This window comes from Pinus tabuliformis, chromosome 5_1 (assembly GCF_031772625.1).
Source record: "Pinus tabuliformis cultivar Carrire ecotype Pingquan chromosome 5_1, CPIR1, whole genome shotgun sequence".
In the NCBI taxonomy this organism is placed as follows: domain Eukaryota; kingdom Viridiplantae; phylum Streptophyta; class Pinopsida; order Pinales; family Pinaceae; genus Pinus; species Pinus tabuliformis.
The window spans coordinates 180,270,293-180,292,088 of NC_142305.1; the positions used below are offsets into that span (position 1 = coordinate 180,270,293).

The 21,796-nt window shown below is 36.5% G+C and overlaps 1 pseudogene; it reads left to right on the forward strand.

Annotated features, from left to right (window-relative positions):
• Positions 1-6,760: 6,760 nt before the first annotated feature.
• Positions 6,761-18,410, forward strand: LOC149164013 (enoyl-CoA delta isomerase 3 pseudogene; annotated as a pseudogene).
• The last annotated feature ends 3,386 nt before the right edge of the window (positions 18,411-21,796 follow it).

The window sequence follows — 21,796 nt, forward strand, 5'->3', positions numbered from 1 at the left end:
GGTTTACTCAAATTTCGAGCAGAAACACTTGTTGGATGAAAAATTTGATTCCTCATCCAAGGAGTACCCATGTTTCATACTTTCGATGAACCCTACTACATGTAAAATGAGAAATACATGAAAAACGTGATTGCAATCACGTTTTTTCATGTATTTCTCATTTTTTGTGTAGCAAGGTCCATCGAAAGTATGCAACATGAGTACTCCTTGGATGAGGAATTAAATTTTGCATTCAGCGAGTACTCCCATTCAAAATTTGAGTAAAACCTTAGCAAGATAAGTTGAAAATACAAGTTGAAAAAATAGTTTTATTATTTTATTATTTTTTAATCTTTTTTCCTTTTTACAACAAAAATGGTGAATTGTCCCCCATGGTTGACATCATCATATTGAATCCTATTGCTTCTTATAAAGTTTATTTCGATTGTACATTTTCTTAGGAGGCCCATTTTAGACCTCAAAATTCCCCTAATGATTGGGCATACGCAGGCACAAATTTTTGAGGAGATCCAAATCTTCCACTTCCACCAGGGGCACAGTGGACCTATTCAGGTAAAAACTATTTTTGAAGTTTTTATTTATTTTTGTATGTGTACTGAGATTTGACTTATGATGATTTGCAGATGTGGTACCAGAGAGACCTTTAGGGGTTTCTCCGATAGCTAGGTGAGTGGCACACTAGATTGAGAAGGCTCCTTATGAGGAGGGAGCAGATCCTATCATCGAGGTAGAGTGCAAGCTGGAAGCTTTAACTAGGGGCATTCTAGAGTATGCCTCGTGGTGGGCCCCAATATTGTAGCAATAATGCTACAACTCCTGGAACTCCCTTCTTTAATTTTATCAACCAAGTAGTTCGTAACAAACTTGGAAGCGACGGTGCTGTATGCACAAGTACTAGCTCTTGCCGGAGCTGTCACTTGGTCAGCTGGCACAAGTCCGCTAGGAGCTTAAGCCAACTTCTATGAGCTCTTAGAAGAAGCTTTTTAATTGATGGATGAAATCTAACTCGAAGGAAGCTAATCTAATTGCAGGGGTGGATCAAGGAGGAGAAATGCTTGGAAGAGGTCGGGAAGGTTTAGAGAGGGTCTAAGGAGTCCCTAACACCCTTCCAAAGAGTTTCACAGAGTTTGGCTATCAAGAAACCTCATTCGTGAGCTTCTACAGGAAGTCTGCAGGGGTTCTACAGGATGTTTAGGATTTCTACAGGATGTTCTGTAATTTTTCTACAGGATGTTCAGAAATGGGGTTTTGAAGCATGGATGGAGGAAAAAAGGTGGAGGAATGAGTATGGAGGTGAAATAAGGGTGTAGGGGAGTTCAAGACTTGGAGGATGGAGTTGAGGAGTGGCGTAGATGCTGAGATCTGTTCAAGGAGGGATGAAACGATGTTGCACAAGAATATGAGAATCATGGCAAAGTAAGCGAATGAGGCAAATGTAAGGTAAGGGCTCTAAGTGAAGGGTGAAGCAGGTAGTTTGGATGGAGTATGGGTAGGTAAGGAAGGATAACAGGTACTCTGCAAGTGGTTTTTCAAACTAAGCAAACAAACACTTATAACACCTATGACCTAGTTACTTCACTCTAATCTGACCTCACAACAAAAAGAAATGAACAGAAGTTTATTTGCAAGGAAACCATGTGAAACAACTATGAAACTAAGCAATCATAAACCTAAACATGCATCCAAAACTGATATCAAGTTCTGCAAATGAGATTCGAACACTAATAATTGCATGGTGAAGCAAATAATGTGTTTTTGTGGGCAACAAGGTTACATTGGTCCCAGCTCATGATTCCACTGAAGGGGAGGTGAGATCCAAAGTACTTGGTAGCCTTTTTCTGAATATATTCCCTATGATTAACCTATCAAGTAAATCTGAACATGAAGAAACTTTTTAATCATCAAAAGCAACCTAAATAACAACACAATATTTAAATCTAAATAGCAGATTTTATTCTAAGAATGAAGCAAAAACACATAAAGATAAACAAAGGAGGTACTGGGCACTTGAGATGGGCCCAACCCCAAGAGCTACAGCCTCCTAAGAGAGATTTAGAGCTGGTGCAAAGCTGGATTCATCTTTATTGAGCAAGAAAAGAAGATTTACATCAAAACTGTCCACAAGGAGAACTTGAAAATGAGCTGAAAGAAAAGCTAATCTATTGCGTCAAAATCGAAATAAAAACTAGCTAACTTCTGCCTACAAAATGACTAACCATTGGCTAACTACTAGTTAACCAAAATGAGGCCCTAAGCCTTCTTATTTATACAAATTGAGGACCCCAACAGTCCTCCTAAACTTTAGGGACTCGGCTGCCCAAGACTTGTAGTTAATAGCAGTCCTACTTGACTTGCTTGGCTGCCCTTGTGCTAATTGATTTGGTGGCCTTTGAACTCCGAGCTGATGGTGGAGAATTCGAGGTAAGGGCCCATAAATGAAGGGAACACCTTCCTAAAAATACTCTCCACGAATTTGGCTGCCAAGTGCTCATTTCAACCATTGACTTTGTCTCCAAATTCACCAAAAAGGCTACACAAAGCACACATTAGACTTGTTGGCATAATGACTAAACCAATTCACTCTATTAGCATAAATATAATCAAAAACATGCAATAAACTAATGAGAATGGTGGATTAAGTCATATTAGGAGGTTGAATGAGCCCAAATAATCATCCATTTTTGGGGCTCATCACCTCGATAGATGAGGTTCTGTTGCGGTACTAGAGGCACATTGTAGGGGTTTCCGCCAGACTACGTCGTCTGTTGGGCCAAGTCATTAGGGATATTTCGTGCTATCATGAGCACCATGTGGGCGAATATCCAACTCTAGTTTACTTTTGGCACTGTTGTAGGCTTATAAAGCCATGTGTGTCAACACAAAGACACATATTTTGTCATTTTTATGAAGCAAACTCTTTTGCAAACGCTCACTCTCTCTCTCTCTCTCTCTCTCTCTCTCTCTCTCTCTATATATATATATATATATATATATATACATGTTTTCTTTTTACCATGTCTATTATGTGATTATTTATGATTTACAAGTTTCGAAAATGTCTAACACATAGTTAGCCAATGCATCTATTAATGTGTTGATGTGTCTTGCAATGTGATGATAAGTAATGACTTCAAAGTCTCATTCCAATACACAAACTCGCAAATACATTACCAAAATTTGAGGGTTTCTAACTGAATATTTCCCATTAAGATGTAGTACAATGAGTTGTGAATCAAGATTCACGATTAAATCTCTAATGCAAAGAGCGATAGATTCTGACAAAAGCTCGATGAATACACTATATTCGATAATGATATTAGTCATACAACCTAAACATATACCTTGTAAATTCACTAACTCACCATTAGCATCATAGATTTCCCATGCAACGGAAGATAGATCCTGTGTACTATGACAAGAGCCATTAGAAAAACCAACATAATGGTTGGATGACATCTGCAAACGAAATAGAGCACGAGATAAGCATAGGAAAATGTTTGCAAAAGAAAACTAATAGATCAAAACCACACTACACACTAATGAAAAAACACTAATGTACAAAAGCATTTACACGGAAACGCGTAATTTTTTTCAGATGGAGCCCATTTGTGGACTCGGGAAATCGATCAACAAAGAGTAAAACCGAAGTTTCACCGTTGCGATGACATGTAAGCATTGACTTAGCCAAATAGTGGAATGACACATATAAATCACAATGCCCCCATGCCCCCTAGGTGAGTGAAGGTTACAAGTCATAGGATGAATGCCCCATTGCGATAATGTGTGAACGGTACAGACTCAGTGAGAATATCTCATGAAAGAAGGAAAGAAAATCTTAATCTCATTACGAGGAAAATATACTTCTAGTTGAAAGATTTTGACAATTTCAGGTTGGACAGAAATGTCAATGGGCAAGATAGCAGTAATGTTCCCAATGTTTCCTTTAGACAAAACTTCATGTACCAAAATAGGTGTTTGAAGTGGATGAGTCAGTGCACGGGAAAAAAAGTTATCTAAACATGATGAAATCTCCTCAAGACTTGGGAGAAATGAGGAATCATGATGAACATCATTCTAGGGAGTTTCTTCAAGAGACATAACCTCAGTGATACTCTCATTAGTGGGAAATGTCTTATTCAAGGGATCCAGAGAATCCTAAGAACCAAGCCAAGGGGATTGTGAATACGCATCTAGATGCATACTAAGAGTAGCATTACTTTCAGAAGTGACTGCCAAAGCCAAAACAACAACTTGATAGGCTTGTTCTGTTGGGATGAGTAGCATGACATTGCCAAAAGAATCAACTTGATTGGGATGAGGAATGATCCAAGGACCGTGAGAAATGGAGATCATGTTAACTCATGTGACGTTTGGAGGTGGGAGGGATAATTTCCCATAAGAGCAGAGTCTTTAAAAATACCTGCTCCCATAGTCTCATAAGGGATGTCAGTGTTTCCCACATATGGCACATTGCCATTCAAAGAGCTAGAAGAGAAAAAGGCTAACTGATCAACAGTGACTATTTTTCCTTCATGAGGAAAATGGAGCACACAGAACAAAGAAGAAACCATGCAAAACATAGCATGAGTCCAACTTCGACCAAGTAGAAGGTTATAATTCAAATTGGCATCAACAACTTCTACTTCTAAGTTAACGGTTTTTCCTTCCAACGTTATGGGCAATTTCGTGAGAATACCATAAGGATGAGATCCTCTACCATCAAAGGCTTCTAAGGTGTTAGGAGACTGGTTGAGAGGTGGAGAGCCAATAGATTTCCAACATGAGACATACATGATGCAGGTGGAAGCACCCTCATCAACCATAGTTCGATGAATCATATTACCTTTTATAATGACTTGGATTAAAAAGGAAAGCTGATGTGGAAGACATGGAACATGATTTTCCAGGTCAAAGGTAATCAGACTCGAATCAATAGGGTCAATTCCTCCTATAGCGAATGGTAATGCTTTTCGTTGTGATGGAAAACTCTGGAGAACTTCCAAGGCAAACATCACCAAAGGCGCTTGAGTTAAATATTTGAATTGTAATGCTAATTCGCACATTCGGATTGTAAGATGATTTTCGAAGGACACCCTTGGGAGGTCATTGGATAACACAGTCATTACTAGGTATCTCAATATGAAGATGAACTGAACTGGGTGGAGTAGAAGTGGAAGGTGTATCAGTAACTTATTTCTCCACAACCTGTTTGGGAGGAGTCAGATAGTCTTTTGACTGAGTGGCAATAGAAATAATTACCATTCCACTTGTATAAACCTGAGAACCCGAAGATGTAGAAGATTGCGGTTGTTCTACTAATTGGGTTTCTTGTGATGGAAAATTTTATTTTAGTACAACCTGCATCCCTTGAGTGCCTTTTAACAAGCGACTAACTATAGCACAATGGGGAAAATCCTTTGTATAGTGATCTTCATCGCAAATGAGGCAAGGATATTTGGGCTTATGTTTAGATGAACCATTAGCAGATGATTTTAGAGGATCCTGTTTTGCGGTATCAGATTTGGCTTTTCCTTTACTCTTCTTTTTAACTTTCAAGGTTTTGTCTACCTTGGTAGACCGAATGACATTAACCTTAGAGGTTTTACCATGATATAGAGAGGGACTCAAAGGAGGATTGGATGTAGTAGTTGAAATAGATTTCTACTTTGAAGGTTTTATTGGAAGTTTGAGTCACTAACCCAATAATACCATCGAAAGGTGGTACGTTTGAAGGTTTAGAAGATGCCAGATCCATAGATGGTCTCGGAGCATCAGACAAGAGATTATATAATGTGCCAGATTAAGAATATACCAAATCTAAATATTGGGCATGGGTAATGGCTTGATCTTCAGTCACACAAACACCCATAGCTATGTCCTTGGCAATTTTATTAATGAATGATTTGGTAAACCATTCAGTTAAGATCTCATCAGGTCTATCAAACGTGATAAGGCAACGCCGATGTCTCCACTCATGGATATGATCAGAGATGTGGGTAGCAGTATTCTGTTTCAAATATGTAAGCAGATGGGTACCAATTTCATATCGAATTGGTAGTTGGAAGTGAGTAAGGAAGGCCATTGCTAAAGAGTTGAAGTCTTGATAGGCACCTCAAGGTAACTCAATGTACCATTTCGCGATAGCACCCATCAGGGTTCGCTAGAAAAGAAGTAGACAAATGGAGTCCTCAACCCAGGAATTAGATGAACACCATAAATGATAAGTCATAATGTGGGCCTAGGTCTTCTATAGAATTTCCTGAGATCAATCTCCACACATATTATAACATAGGTGAAGATACTATTTTCTGCTCTCTCCATATCCAATTTTTTAAACTTTCCCATTGTGTTTCCTATGTCTTCTAGAATCTTATGGTGCCAGAATGGAAGTGGAAGATTTGGGAACCTCATCCAAACTGGCATAGAAGAGACCACCATAGAGTTTGCATCAAACTCAGGGAACCAAGGCATAATGAATAGACCGGCTCTACCCCAAAACCCGGGCCTTGTCAGAGGTGGGTGGAAAGGAACTAGACAGATAAAATACAAGGGAAAATTTCTATTAGATTTTGTGGGAATTTTGGACAATCGCCATGAATTTTAGAAGGAACCAGAGGACAATACAACAAATGGAGTACTGGGTCATTCGTGAGCCTTGACACATCAAATAGCTCCAACATTGCTAGAAATGGAAATTGTGGATTGAAAGGCACAAGAGGCCTTTGATAAGGCCCAAGTTGTGGATTCCAACCTTGTTGGTATGGGTTCTGCCCCCAAAGTGATGGATTTTGATCATAAGGAGCTTTATATTTTCCCCATTGAGAGGTATTCTCACCATACAAAGGTGGATTTTGCCCCCACAAAGGTGGGTTTTGACCAGGCAAAGGTTGATACTAACCTGTCATGGGTTGTTGAGAACCATAAGGTGTATAAACATCTTGCGAAGTGTATGGAGTATAAGGTTGTTATTGCAACTGTTGACCCTGGTGGTAAAATTGCTGACCTTGCTGCTGCAGGGGTTGACCTTGTTGCTGTAAGGGTTTGCCTTGTTGATACAACGATTAGTTTTGCTACTGCAAGGGCTGACCTTGCTGCTGTAATGGCTGTTAATAAAGCCCTTGTTGCACATAAGGTCCTTGTTGTACATAAGGCAACTATTGTTGGAAAGTTCGTTGTGGAATTTTTTGAGTTCCAAGTTGGTACTGATAGGTTCCAATTTGAAATTGACTAGATGCCCCAAATGCGGGGTTTGAACCAGGCTGCATTTGGGGTCCTGCCTATTGAGTAAAGGGTGGATTTTGAGGCTGTTGTGAGCCATACAAAGGGTACGATTGTTGGTAGGGTATTTGGGCCAAAATAGGTTGTTCATATGGGATTTGGCTTGATCCAGATGGAATAGATGATCCATTAGGATAAGGTACACTACCATCATCAAGCTTGAAGAAGATGGTTCACCTATTGTTTTGGTGCCAAAGAAGGATGGAACTGTTAGAAAATTATATATTACGGAGCAATGGAACACATAAAATATTGCAGAAATATAACCATAGAAAACACACAAAACAAGAAAGACACAGATATACGTGGTTCACCCAGTTTGGGCTACGTCCACCCCGAACAGCCAGTCCTTCCTTTCTATTATCCAGCAAAATGAATAGATACAACCTACAACAAAACCGCTGTAATATCCTCTGTTTTCTCTCACAGTCTCACCTCTATGTTTCTCGCTCAACGAATACACATCTATCACCCAACCTCAAATACAATGCCCTCATATAAAGAGAGGGGTTGCCTTCTAGGGCAAAAAACCCTAAACTAAACATAAGTTCTACCGTCAGATCATCCGCCTAATGAACGGCCCAGATTGACTAGAGATTACTATACTTTTACAAGGCAATTTTACAGCTGTTTTTAGCTTCGGGGGCGCTGCCCCCGAAACCCCCCGCCAGGGGGGGGCTCCCAAAAGTCGCTGCCGCCCCCCCTAGACCCCCCACGGCAGCGATTATTTTACGGGCGGCGTTGCCGCCCCATTTTGAACTGGGGTCTAATATGCCGGTACTATAGAAGATAATCAGGCTCCACACCCAACAATCTCCCACTTGGAGACTGATTGTAGCAATTCCATCGCTGCTCCATTTGTTGGACAATGACTCCTCTTTGGACCTGGCTGTTTCTCATATTCATCGTCATCCTTGAAGACCAACGGAAACTGAACATATTCTCAGTTTCTCCCTGTTTACAACTTTTGTTAGCATATCTGCAGGGTTCTGGCTAGTGTGTATCTTTTCCAGCTTCAACTCTCCATCTTCCAACACTGATCGTATGAAATGGTACTTGAGCTGTATGTGTTTTGTCCTGGAATGAAATGCTGAGTTCTTTGCAAGATGAATGGCACTTTGACTATCACTGTATAATGTGCCCATATCATGCTCCATACCCAATTCACCCATAAACCTTTGTAACCAAATCATTTCTTTACTAGCCTCTATAGCAGCAACATACTCTGCTTCTGTTGTTGAGAGTGCAACAACACTTTGGATTTTTGAAACCCAACTGACAGCTGTTCCTCCGACAGTAAATACATATCCTATAGTGCTCCTCCTATTATCTCTGTCACCTGCCATATCTGCATCAACATATCCTTGTAGGGATATGTTTGAACCACCAAAGCATAATGCCTGATTTGTGGTACCTCTCAAATATCTGAGAATCCATTTCACTGCCATCCAATGTTCCTTTCCTGGATTGTTCATGTACATGCTTACAACTCCCACTGCATGTGCAATATCAGGCCTTGTGCAGACCATTTCATACATTAAACTTCCAACTGCTGATGCATATGGAACTTTAGACATATAATCCATGTCTTCTTGGGTCTTTGGGCACATTTCTTTGCTAAGTTTGAAATGGCTAGCAAAAGGTGTACTAACTGGTTTTGCATTTTGCATGTTAAATCTTTTCAACACCTTTTGTATGTACTCATTCTGAGACAATGTTAATTTTCTATTTTTCCTGTCTCTAGTTATTCTCATACCAAGGATTTGTTTTGCAGCACCCAAATCCTTCATTGCAAATGAATTTGCCAATTTTCTTTTGAGCACATTTATTTCCTGCATGTTAGATCCTGCAACAAGCATGTCATCTACATACAATAACAATATAATATAGCTTCCATCATTTTGCTTTTTCAGATAAACACAATGATCAGAGTGACATCTAGTATAACCTTGTTCAGACATAAACTTGTCAAATTTAGATACCACTGCCTTGGAGCCTGTTTTAAACCATACAAGCTCTTCTTCAACCTGCACACAAGTTTCTCCTTCCCTTTCACCTCATATCCTTGTGGCTGCTGCATATATATCTCTTCCTCCAAATCCCCATGGAGAAAGGCTGTCTTTACATCTAACTGCTCAAGATGCAAATCTTCAGCTGCTACAAGACTTAAAATAGTTCTGATTGAAGTCATTTTAACAACAGGAGAAAATATTTCATCAAAATCAATACCTTTCTTCTGTGCAAACCCCTTCACCACAAGTCTAGCTTTGTACCTTTGCTTTCCTCCATCTTCTTCCTTCAGCCTGTAAACCCATTTATTCTTCAATGTAGTTTTTCTTGCAGGCAACCTGACTAAATCACAAGTCTGGTTATGCATTAAGGAGTCCATCTCTTCTTCCATGGCTACCTCCCACTTTTTCTTGCTTTCAACCTGCATTGCTTCTTCATAACATTCGAGTTCATCGGAATTAGTCAACAATAAATAATATAATGAAGGAGAGTATCGTTCAGGGGGTCTACCTATCCTGGTAGATCTTCTAACACCACTTTCAGGTGTTTGGGGTGCCTGTTGCTGTTGTGGTGGTTGCTGTTATTGTGGTTGTTGATTATTATTATTTTCAGGCACCTTTACCTTTTCAGTGATTTCATCAAGAACTGCGTATTCCTTGTTTTCCTTTTCCTGTTTCTTTTCCTGCAACTGATTCTTATACAAGACCTTTTCATTGAACATTACATCTCTGCTCCTAATTATTTTGTGATTTTCGTAATCATATAAGCGATAACCAAAATCATTAACACCATATCCAATAAAGGTACATTTCTTTGACTTTGCCTCAAGCTTTGTTCTATTTTCTTTATCAATATGGACAAAGGCCTCACAACCAAAAGGCTTTAAAATAGAGTAGTTTACCTTTTTACCTGTCCATGCTTCCTCTGGAACACCACCATCCAAGGAACTTGAAGGCCCTCTGTTTATTAGATAAACAACAGTATCTACAGCATCTGCCCAAAACTGTAAAGGCAATCCTGCATGCAATCTCATGCACCTTGCACGCTCCATGATTGTTCTGTTCATCCTTTCTGACACACCATTTTCTTGTGGTGTTCTTGGAACTGTCTTCTCTCTGCGAATTCCATGCTCTGAACAATACCTATCAAACTCTTTGCTGCAATATTCACCTCCATTGTCTGATCTAAGACACTTCAATTTCTTTCCTGTCTCAATCTCAACCAAAGCTTTCCATTTCTTGAAAGTATCAAATACATCATATTTATTCTTAATACAATAAATCCAAGTTTTTCTAGTTGCATCATCAATAAAAGTAACATAATAACAAGAGCCACCGAGAGATGATACCTGAGCAGGTCCCCATACGTCTGTATGCACAAGCTCTAATTTTTCTTTCTTCTTTTCTTTCCCAACTCTGAGAAATCTGACTCTCTTCTGTTTTCCATAAATGCAGTTCTCACAGAAGTCCAAATCAACATTCTTCAAACCCGGAAACAAATTCCTTGAGTGAAGAATCTTCATCCCCTTTTCACTCATGTGTCCGAGCCTATGATGCCATAATGCTGCATCTGCTCCTCTGGAAGTTAAAGCATTAACAGAGTTAGAAATACCATTGCATAAATACAATGTACCAACCTTTTCACCTTTTGCTATTACCAGGGCTCCTTTAGTGACCTTCCAAGATTTATCTGTGAAAGTTGTCACACAACCTTCACTGCCTAACTGCCTTGTTGAAATCAGATTTTTCTTTAGATCTGGAACATGCCTTACCTCCTTTAGTAGCCATTGGTTTCCATTCTGCTGTTTTACAAGAACCTTACCCATTCCAACGATTTTACAGGGTTTATCATCACCTAGACGAACTTGTCCAAAATCTCCTTGAACATAGTCATGAAATTATTTCTTATCAGGTGGCATGGAATGAAGCCCCTGAATCTACCACCCAGGAATCAGTAATATTTTCGAAAGAAAGAATCAAAGCATCTTGTAACACCTCACCTGTCACATTTGCTTCATGATTGTTTTCTTGTTGTGCATCTCCTTCTTTTCCCTTCCGAGATCTACAGTCTTTCTTTAGGTGTCCTTTCTTTCCACATTTCCAGCACACTATCCCCGATCTGGACTTGGATATGCCTTTCCTTAATTTACTGCGATATCCTGAGCTCTTTCCTCTTTCCATTTTTCTTCCTCTACACTCTGCACTCAAAGCATTTCCCGATGTCTCACCGGAGCTTTTCCGTCGCATTTCCTCGCTAAGGATAGCACCGACAACATCATCAAACTTTAAAGTACTAGATCCAGAAACAGAGTTACTGATGGCCATTACCAAACCATTCCAACTTTCTGGTAACGAGCATAAGAATAACAGAGCTCTAATTTCATCATCAAAGTTTACCCCTACAGAACTTAACTGACTTGTAACTGTATTAAAATCATTTAAATGGTCTGCAACAGATCCACCTTCCAACATCTTCATATTAAATAACCGTTTCATAAGAAATACCTTGTTCGAGGCCGAGGGTTTTTCATATAGTTTCGACAACGCCTCCACCAAACCTGCTGTCGTGGTTTCCTTCGAAATGTTGAAAGCGACTGACGCAGCAAGGCACAACCATATTGTTCCGAGTGCCTTTCTATCGAGAAGGTTCCATTCTTCGTCTTTCATACCCGTCAGCATCTTTGTTTTTCCGCCCAATGGTAGGTATAGATCTTTCTGATACAGATAATCTTCCATCTGCATCTTCCACAGTGAGAAGTTTTGGCCGTTAAATTTCTCGACCCTAAACTTACCATCTTCCGCCATTGCTCCCACTCGAACCAGGAACCCTTCTTTCCTGTGAGTTTATCAGCCAAATAGACCTTCGGCTCTGATACCAGTTGTTAGAAAATTATATATTACGGAGCAATGGAACACATAAAATATTGCAGAAATATAACCACAGAAAACGCACAAAACAAGAAAGACACAGATATACGTGGTTCACCCAGTTTGGGCTACGTCCACCCCGAACAGCCAGTCCTTCCTTTCTATTATCCAGCAAAATGAAGAGATACAACCTACAGAAAAACCGCTGTAATATCCTCTGTTTTCTCTCACAGTCTCACCTCTATGTTTCTCGCTCACCGAATACACATCTATCAGCCAGCCTCAAATACAATGCCCTCATATAAAGAGAGGGGTTGCCTTCTCTTGACGCCGCCCCCCCCTGGACCCCCCACGGCAGCGATTATTTTACAGGCGGCGTTGCCGCCCCATTTTGAACTGGGGTCCAATATGCCGGTACTATAGAAGATAATCATGCTCCACACCCAACAGGAACATGGTGCATGTGTGTGGAATTCCGTGCATTGAACAAGATTAAGGTAAATAACCGTTACCCACTTCCTTGAATAGATGATTTACTTGATCAATTGAAAGATGAAAATTATTTTACTAAGTTGGACTTAAGGAGTGGCTACCATCAAATTAGAAATGCTGAAGGAGACATTTGGAAGACAACATTCAAAACCAAACAAGGTTTGTTTTCATGGCTAGTTATGCCTTTTGGTTTATGTAATGCTCCTGCTACCTTCATGCATGTGATGAATGATGTGTTGAGGTCATTTCTTGATGAGTTTGTTATAGTATACTTAGATGACATCTTAATTTTCAATAAATCTAGTGATGAACATGTCATGCATGTGAGAAAACTACTTGATGTCTTAAAGAAAGAACAATTGTATTTAAAGATGTTAAAGTGTGAGTTTGGAAAAAATTCTTTTGTTTACTTGGGTCGTATTGTTGGAGGAGACGAGTTGAAAGTAGATCCCTCCAAGGTTGACATCATTTTGAATTGGCGAAGGCCCAAGACAGTTATTGAGGTAAGAATTTTTTTTGGAGAAGCCCAATATTGGAAAAAATTTATTGCTAACTTTTCTTCTATAATAGCTCCTTTGCATGCATTGACAAGTGTGAAAAAGGATTTTCAGTGGGGAGGCAAACAACAAAAGGCCTTTGATTCATTGAAGAAAAATATCAGTTCAGCTCCAGTAATTGCACTTCCAGACTTGAGACAATCATTTGAGATCCAGACTGATGCTAGTGACTATGCCATGGGTGCAGTCCTCATGCAACATGGTAAGCCTATCTGTTTTCATTCAGAAACTTTCAATGGTGAAATGATTCATTATCCTACATATGACAAGGAATTGTATGCACTGGTGCAAAGTGTGAAAAAGTAGAAACACTACTTGATGGGTAAGGAAACAATCATTCACATTGATCATTAGCCATTGCAATACTTACAATCTTAATCTAAGTTGCAACAATCAAGGCACTTTCGATGGATGGGTTTTCTTCAACAATTCCACTTGGTAATAAGGTATAAGAAAGGTATCTACAAAAAATTTACTGATATGCTTTCTCGGCCTATTATTAGTGCAACTACTTTACTCAAGCATAATTATATTTTCCATGAAATTATATTGAGAAATATTCATTAGACAATGAATTTCAGGATGTTTATCCAAGTTTGAGTCAAGGTAACCAAGTAGAGGACTTGGTTTATCATTTGCATGATAACTTGATGTACCATCTTGGCAAGCTTTGTATTCCACAGGGAGAAAGAGTCAAAGAGGCACATACTTCTCTTATTACTGGTCATTTCGATGTAAATAAGACGGTGGCACATCTACAAAGGTATTGTTATTGGCCTTGTATGCTTGAAAGCGTGTCACGTTTTATTAAAGGGTGCTCATTATGTGCAGTCAGTAAGCCTAGCGATAGGAAGTTAGGAATGTACACACCAATTCTAGTTCCTTCACGACCATGGGAGAGTACTTCTATGGATTTTGTAGGAGGTCTTCCATTGTCAAAAAGAGGTCATGATTATTTGTATGTAGTTATGGATAGGTTTAGAAAAATGTGTGTTTTGATGCCATGCAAAAATAAAATTACAGCTGAACAATCTGCTCAGTTATTCTTTCAGAATGTATGGGTGTATTTTGGATTGCCCACATCCATTGTTAGTAATCAAGATTCTCTCTTTGTTGGGAATTTTTGGTCAAACTTGTGGGGATTCATGGACACCAAATCAAAACATAATTAATCAAATGACTAGCACATTAGAAGCAACAATAGATCTTCAAAATGAACTAGATATGAAAGAACAAATCATCAATGCACTCTAGATAAAATTGAGGCAAAAACAAGACCTACTTGATGCAAGGTGTACAAAAAATATAGATGCAGTCTGTGACACAGAAAACCTCATCCAAACAACAAATACAATTTGTGAAACAAATGACCTCATTCAGTGTAATGATGAAAGTTGTGACACAAATGATATAATCCACCAAGTTGATGAAAGTTGTGACACATATGATCTCATCCAACAAGATGTGCTACTAATTGAAAATGATGTAACTAGTTGTACTGAGGATCTAATTAAAAATTTTGATGCAGCATGCGATACAGATGAATTATTAATATAGATGATTGATGCTCAGTGTGATATAAATGACTTAATGAACCAAGCATAGAGTATCAACAACAGTAGCACATGAGAAGAACAACAAGAAAATGGTCATTCCAAGATGGTGATCAGACCTTGGGAAGAAATTTCATCCAACAAAGATTGACATGGTTTGGGATACAACAAATAAAACAATTTTTATGTTCGATATTTCTCAGAACCAATTCAGTTTATAAGCACAGGTTTTCTAGAAAATACCCAAAACCTTGTTACGTGTAACCATTGCAAAAGAAATGGTAATATGGAGAGTAAATGTTTCGACCTCCATCCTTGTCTTCATTGTGGGAAGACAAATAATCTATTAGAGAAATGATGAATGCGGAAGAAGACTAAAATCACAATTAATTATGGATGAATAAACCCCTAGAGATGGAATATAGAAGTAAAGAAGCTATATAGGTCCTACAATCTACTAAAAAAAAAAGGTAAATATAAAGTTCCGTGAAGAATTAAAAAAAATTAAAAGAGAAACTCTCCTACATGTTAAGGGGGGGAATTCAAAAATCAAGCGAATTGGTCTCTCTTTTCAGCTGACAAAGGGGGGAATTGATGATGAAATTAAAATTTAATTGATGATGATCGTTGTTAGACTAAAATTTCAACAACAACACAATTTTCCAGGGGAAATCAAAATTTGTCAGTAAACAAGTGATTGGGATGCCGATTGAGAGTACATTTGTGGGCATTTTTTTTTTCACTTGGATGGTCTTTGGACCTAGCAAAGGATATGCCAATCCTTTTGCATTGTATCTTGACATTAGATTGAGTTGTCAAGCATTTTCAGGGATGTGTCAAACTTTCAGTTGATTCACTTCTCTTGGTTCACTCTCTTCATTTTGGGGTTTTTGACATCCAATTTTGGCGTCTTTTCAAGCATTTTTTTCATTGAGGCTCAGGTGAGCAGTTTCAACATGAAGACTTGGAGATGATACCAGGGGTTTTCGACATCCAGTTTTGGCGATTTTTCTAGCAGATTTTCATTGAGGCTTAACTCAACAATTTGAACACGAAGACTTGGAGATGGTACCAGGTTTTTATTCTGGACTTATGATTGAGGCAGGAATGTTAGCCTCACACTCACAATGAATAAGTCCAAAATAATAAAATTATGAAACTTGGAAAATATAATTATTACTCATCTTTGATGTGCTCATGAATTCTAGAATGAGTATGTTCATAATACTTGGGAGTTTGTTGAGGTCTAGTTGGTTGAGATATTCTCTCCAACTAATTAGCCTCCTAAATTAGTGTGTGGTTGAGATATTCACTCAACTAAGAGATTACATGTCCAAGATAGACTAACTATCTTGAGACTTAGCTTGATGTATTTATATTGTATCATCATTCTTTGTAAATAGACAATTAGGGTTAAAGCCTTTTTCACCATGTTTTTGTCTCTTGAATTAATTTTTTATTTTATTTAATTATCTTCAATAAAATCATTAAATGTCCATTATTGTTGTTGATATCACAATAAATAGATATTATCCAGTAAATATACATTGTTATAATACCATGGCTTACTAATATACCATATGGCCAAAAAATCATAATTCATGTTCATTAGACACATGCTCATATGATATTATTTTTAGTTAATCAATTTAATTAAAAAGGAAAAAAAAAATATAACTAATTTTGAGATAAATCTCAACCTTTAATTTTTATGATTATTACTAAGAATATTCTAGAATATTCCATAGAGATTAAACTAGACCATCCTCTTAATAATGATTGATAATTGAATTAAAATTATGAAATACCTATTCCAAAATAGACACACCAATAGATGAAATATTAAGTGGATAGGTGAGATTAAACTCATCTTCTTCATATATAAAGGGATGAGATTTAATCTTAAGCTTGGTAGTTAATCATTTTTTTCTATCAATGTCTATTTTGAAAGGAGTAGTTTTAAGTGCGACATTGATTTGTGATTTCAATGAATCCGTGTTGGATTCTTGGATCCAAAAACAAACTTGAAAACTTTCCAAAAAGTCTCACTTAAAACTTGAAATTGAGGTTCCAATTTTTTTTTGGCAATAACAAAATTATATAGACAAATGAAATTTAATAAATATGGTATATTCTTTGTCATCTTGACACAATCAAATTTTTTATTATTTTATTTCAAATTTTTAGCTATTATTTTGGGAGTTGTTTTTAGTGTGACTTTTTGGACGGGAAATTTTTTTGAGGTGAAATCTTGATTTGTGTTATTTAAACTGTTTTTTCACTGTATATATGGATTCAACACCATTACTTTGATTGTGCAAAGGTTACTCATCAAGCTTGTAATTTCAAAAAAAAATTGCGGTATTTTAGAGAAATTAGACTAGAAAAATCCACAGAGAAACTTCCAAAAAAACCTTACTAAAAACAACTCATTATTTTGTTTCAATTATTTTTATTATTATTTTATCTTATTTTAATTAAAAAAAATTGATTAAAAAAATAAAAAATTAATATTAAAATTTAAAAAAATAAAAGATATTAAAATAACGAAAATTCACCTTAAATGGAATTAATTCACCATTTAATTAAAATATTAGAATAATAAAAATTCACCTTAAATGGAATTAATTCACCATTTAATTTAGGGATATTAAGTGTAAAATTAGCCCACATAGCTAGAACATTTTCAAAACATGTAATCCTTATAGTGATTGAATGGTTTTTTAATATTATTTTCAGGCCAATTGCGGCTCATTAGAGTACGGCTTTAATTTATATACGTACATTATTATTTATTTTTAATATCTATATCTATATATATATATATGTATATATATTTATTCATTCTCTGCAATAGTCTTTGGGTAATCCGGTTGTCTCCTTAGACTATTTGCAGACATAAGCGCATTGCAATCGGAGCTGAAAAAAGTGCAGTCTACAGAAGCGGGATGGCGTTTTCATACTCACACTTTCAGGCGAAGGAGAGCATCGCTTCAACCCTCCCTTCATCGACTCCATTCTCTCGGCCTTGGCTCACGTCAACCAAAACGCCCACCTCGCCTCTGCTCTTATCACAACAAACGACGGGAAATTCTTCTCCAACGGATTAGATCTCCAATGGGTTTTTCAATTCAGCAGCAGCAGAGAGGATCGATTTCAGATCCTCAACCTCAAATTCATGCAGCTCCTCACGGCTGTCATGGGGTTGAAGTTGCCGTCAATTGCCGCCATCTGCGGGCATGCTTGTGCAGGGGGATTCATTTTGGCGTTAGCCCATGACTACAGATTCATGAGGAAGGACAGAGGGTTTCTGTATATGAGCGAGGTAGACGTGGGTATCGAATTTCCTCCCACAGGAGTAATGGGAGCATTGTCTATCATCAGGAGCAAGGCTGATTGTCGTTACTTGACGGAAGCTGTGCTGGGCGGACGCAAGTACACTGCTCTCATGGCCCACAAAGCGGGTCTACTGGACTCTGTTCACGATAATTCGGACGAAACCCTAAAGGCCGCCATTGACGCAGCTGTTCACTTGGTCACAAGAATTGGAACAAAGATGTTTACCAGCAACTCCGGCTCTCTATTTTGCCTAAACTATGCAGAAACTCCGACTCGGTACCAAAGAGGGTTCTCCACTTCTTTTCCGCCTCTAATTTCTGTATTTTTAAACAATTTTTTAAGTTTGTGAACTCCATGCGTCACTTGTTTGCAGTACTCAAATATAGAAAGTTAGCGCATTTGACAGAGTTCTGGTATAGGGGATATGATTTAATATTTTTTGTTATTTTTTGTATTCAAGTTTCTGTGATTTATAATGAATTAAATAAAATATTTCTATGGATCAATTAAATAAAGTATTTTTGTAGAAATTATATGATAAAATTTTATAAACCTATCCCCTCAATCTGCCAAGTTTGAGGGACTTCGAAAATTTGCATATATGGCTGAACTCTCAGATTCATCGTCATTATTGGAATTCCAAATTTGCATCAGTAAGCTTCTCAACTGGGATATTCGTAAAATCGTCATAATTGGAATTCCAAATTTGCATCAGTAAGCTTCTCAACTGGGATCTTTGTGAAATCATTATTACTGGAATTCCATATTTGTGTCAGTAAGCTTCTCAACTGGTATCTTTGTAAAATCTTTACAATTTGGTGGCTTCTATCAGATCTATTACATAAATTTATATTGTATATGAGAACAGGGTTAGATGGGGCTCTATGATCAGGTACCTAGATCTAGATATTGATATTACTAGTATCTTTGTAAAAACTTTACAATGTGCTGGTTTCTATCAGACTTGCGGTTATAAAACAGCTATGAGTCAGGGATCTTTATTTTATCAAAAGCAGGGAGAACGTGCTTTTGGCTTCAAGCATGTCACGTACAGGACTTAAACGTGGTCACCTACAGGACATAAACCCTTGCGGGGATTATATTAACTATCCACTCACTAATTAAGCTAAACCACTCCCTCCATATTTGAATTTTTTTTTTTTTTTTTTTTTTGGGTAAAACTATAATTATTGATGTTGGATCTATCTCATAATTTAGACAAATTTATCAAGCTTTTATCCATCTCATAATTGGTTTGTATAATGTTTAAAGTTAATATCTTTTAGGGAATAATTTAGTGGAAATAATATTGTGATTTTAAAAGCATCACAAAATATTTACTGTTATCTTGTTATGCATATATTACTCTTCAATGACAATATTGTTTACAAGAAAATATTTTTCAAATTTTATGAAACATAGATAAGAAAAATTATAGTAGTTTGAGTGTTATTTGGAAGGGTTTTTTAACTTATGTTAACGATATGATATTTTGATTATCATTAGCATTTTTGCAATATCTATATAGATACATAACTCCCATCATAGTTTGATTCTTGGAATGTTTTTTAGATTTATGTTAGAGATGTGATAATTTAATTATCATGAGTATTTTTTAAATATCCATATAGAACCTAACTAACTCTAAACACATTTGGAGAATAATTAATGGAATAATACTTTTCATCCACTCATTGAAATTTATTGTTTTCACCCCAAAATCATAGGCCACTTGTGATTTTTTTCAATCTCAAACTTACATTTCTCTGGTATCTAACAATATTTTTCTTTAGAGCTACTTGGAAATTATTAGTAGTCAATATTTGGTCTAAATTTTTTTGTTATATTAATTTCTCATCAGTACTTATATAATCCTTGTTTTTGACACTTTACTAGATTTAATACATATATATCCCTATTTGCTTGTTACTGCCAAAACATTGAATGAAATTTAAGAAGTCATTTGGTTTAGCAGTATATAGGTACTGATTTTTCTTTGTGGTTTATATCCTACACTATTTTTGAATATTCTAACATGAGTTATTGTAAGTCATAATTTCCCACCAATATCCAAACTATATTTGACAACAATTTTGGAAGTATATCAAGTTAGGGATCAATTCATATGCATGCAACAAATAGAAATTTGCATTTGAGATAACATCACTTTACAAAATGGGGGATAATCTATAGAATTTTAAATGTCTTAGGAACAAAACTTTAAATTTATATATAATATTTTTAGTACTTCATTATCTTAGTGGCCATGAACTGTGTTTGAAATTATTATACCTACTTTCAGGCATGTTTTGAACGCGTTGAATATCAAATTTTGAATTCCAACTTTGTACGAAATTTGAGGTTATCCAAAATTTGGACAACTCCAAATTTTACACATAATTGGAAGCCAAAAATTGATATTCAACATGAACACTAGTTGAGAAAACATACATAGATAGATGCTTTGAACCTATTACAAATGTAAAAAAAACTGCACTTTCTTACTTAATGTTTCCATTAGAGATATTTACATGGTGTGGTGAGTTATTGATAGTCTTGCCATGACTAACAATCTAGTCCACATGACTTACATTAATTTGAGTGGTATTATTTTTAGTAAAGAATTGATATTTTCCTTTCATTTCCCCTTTGAAGGTTACATTATTGGGAGTAAATGGGTAGTGAATTTTGATCCATTTCTCTCCTTCTCCTTAAAGTTATTTTTAGACACATATTTAATGATTTTTTTACTTTTTTATTTTTGTTTGAATGTTTAAACATCCATACCCTATAGTTTATTATCCTATTTCCATTTAGACAAGGAAACTTGCTCTTCTTTCTAAATCCTCATTGCAATGGAATATGCCATCATGGTTTCATTAACTTGATTTGGAACATATTAGATTTTTTGTTGTGTAATCTTCTATAACCACACATACATAAACTGGAATATGTCATCATAGCTTCATTAACTTGATTTAGAAAATATTAGATTTTCTGGTGTGTAATCTTTTATAACCACACATACCTAGACTAACTGTTGATTCTTTTTATAAATCCATTTAGTTTAAATAATTTGCATAATTATTTTCTTTTATACATATGAAATGTTTTGATTTTTTTGTTTTGTTTTTTTAGAAAAACTTATAATTTCTATTCCAAGAAAGAATGGAAATTATAGTTTGCATATACATACTACATTTGACAAATTCATATGGGTTATTTTTCAATATATTAACTTCTCTTGAAAATACGAGAAGAAAAATCCTAATTTAATTTTGTCCTTAAATTAAATTGTGAATACAATTGTAATTCCACATCTCATGACAACTTGTATTAGTTAACTAAGTTAATTTGACTTAGTTGGCTCAATTAATTCGAGTTGAGGGTCTAACTTGAGTCATGTAGAGTGTCTTCTACATTATAGGAGCCCTAGTTGAGTTTATTTCGAGTTGTAATTAATTAGTTCACTCTGTCTGACTTAAAGTTAGTTAAACTAGTTCCTACTATTGGAGGAACTAGTGGGAGGTCTAGTAGTGTGGTGTTGCCTGGAGTGAAGTGTGGTGCTGCTTGCAATGATCAAACAGTAAATTGATGATTCACTCATAAATAACTCATCCATGTCAGATATGAGAAAAACTCATTTGATAATATTGGAGTTAAGGGACAATGTACTATCAATTGCATAAGCATCCAAATT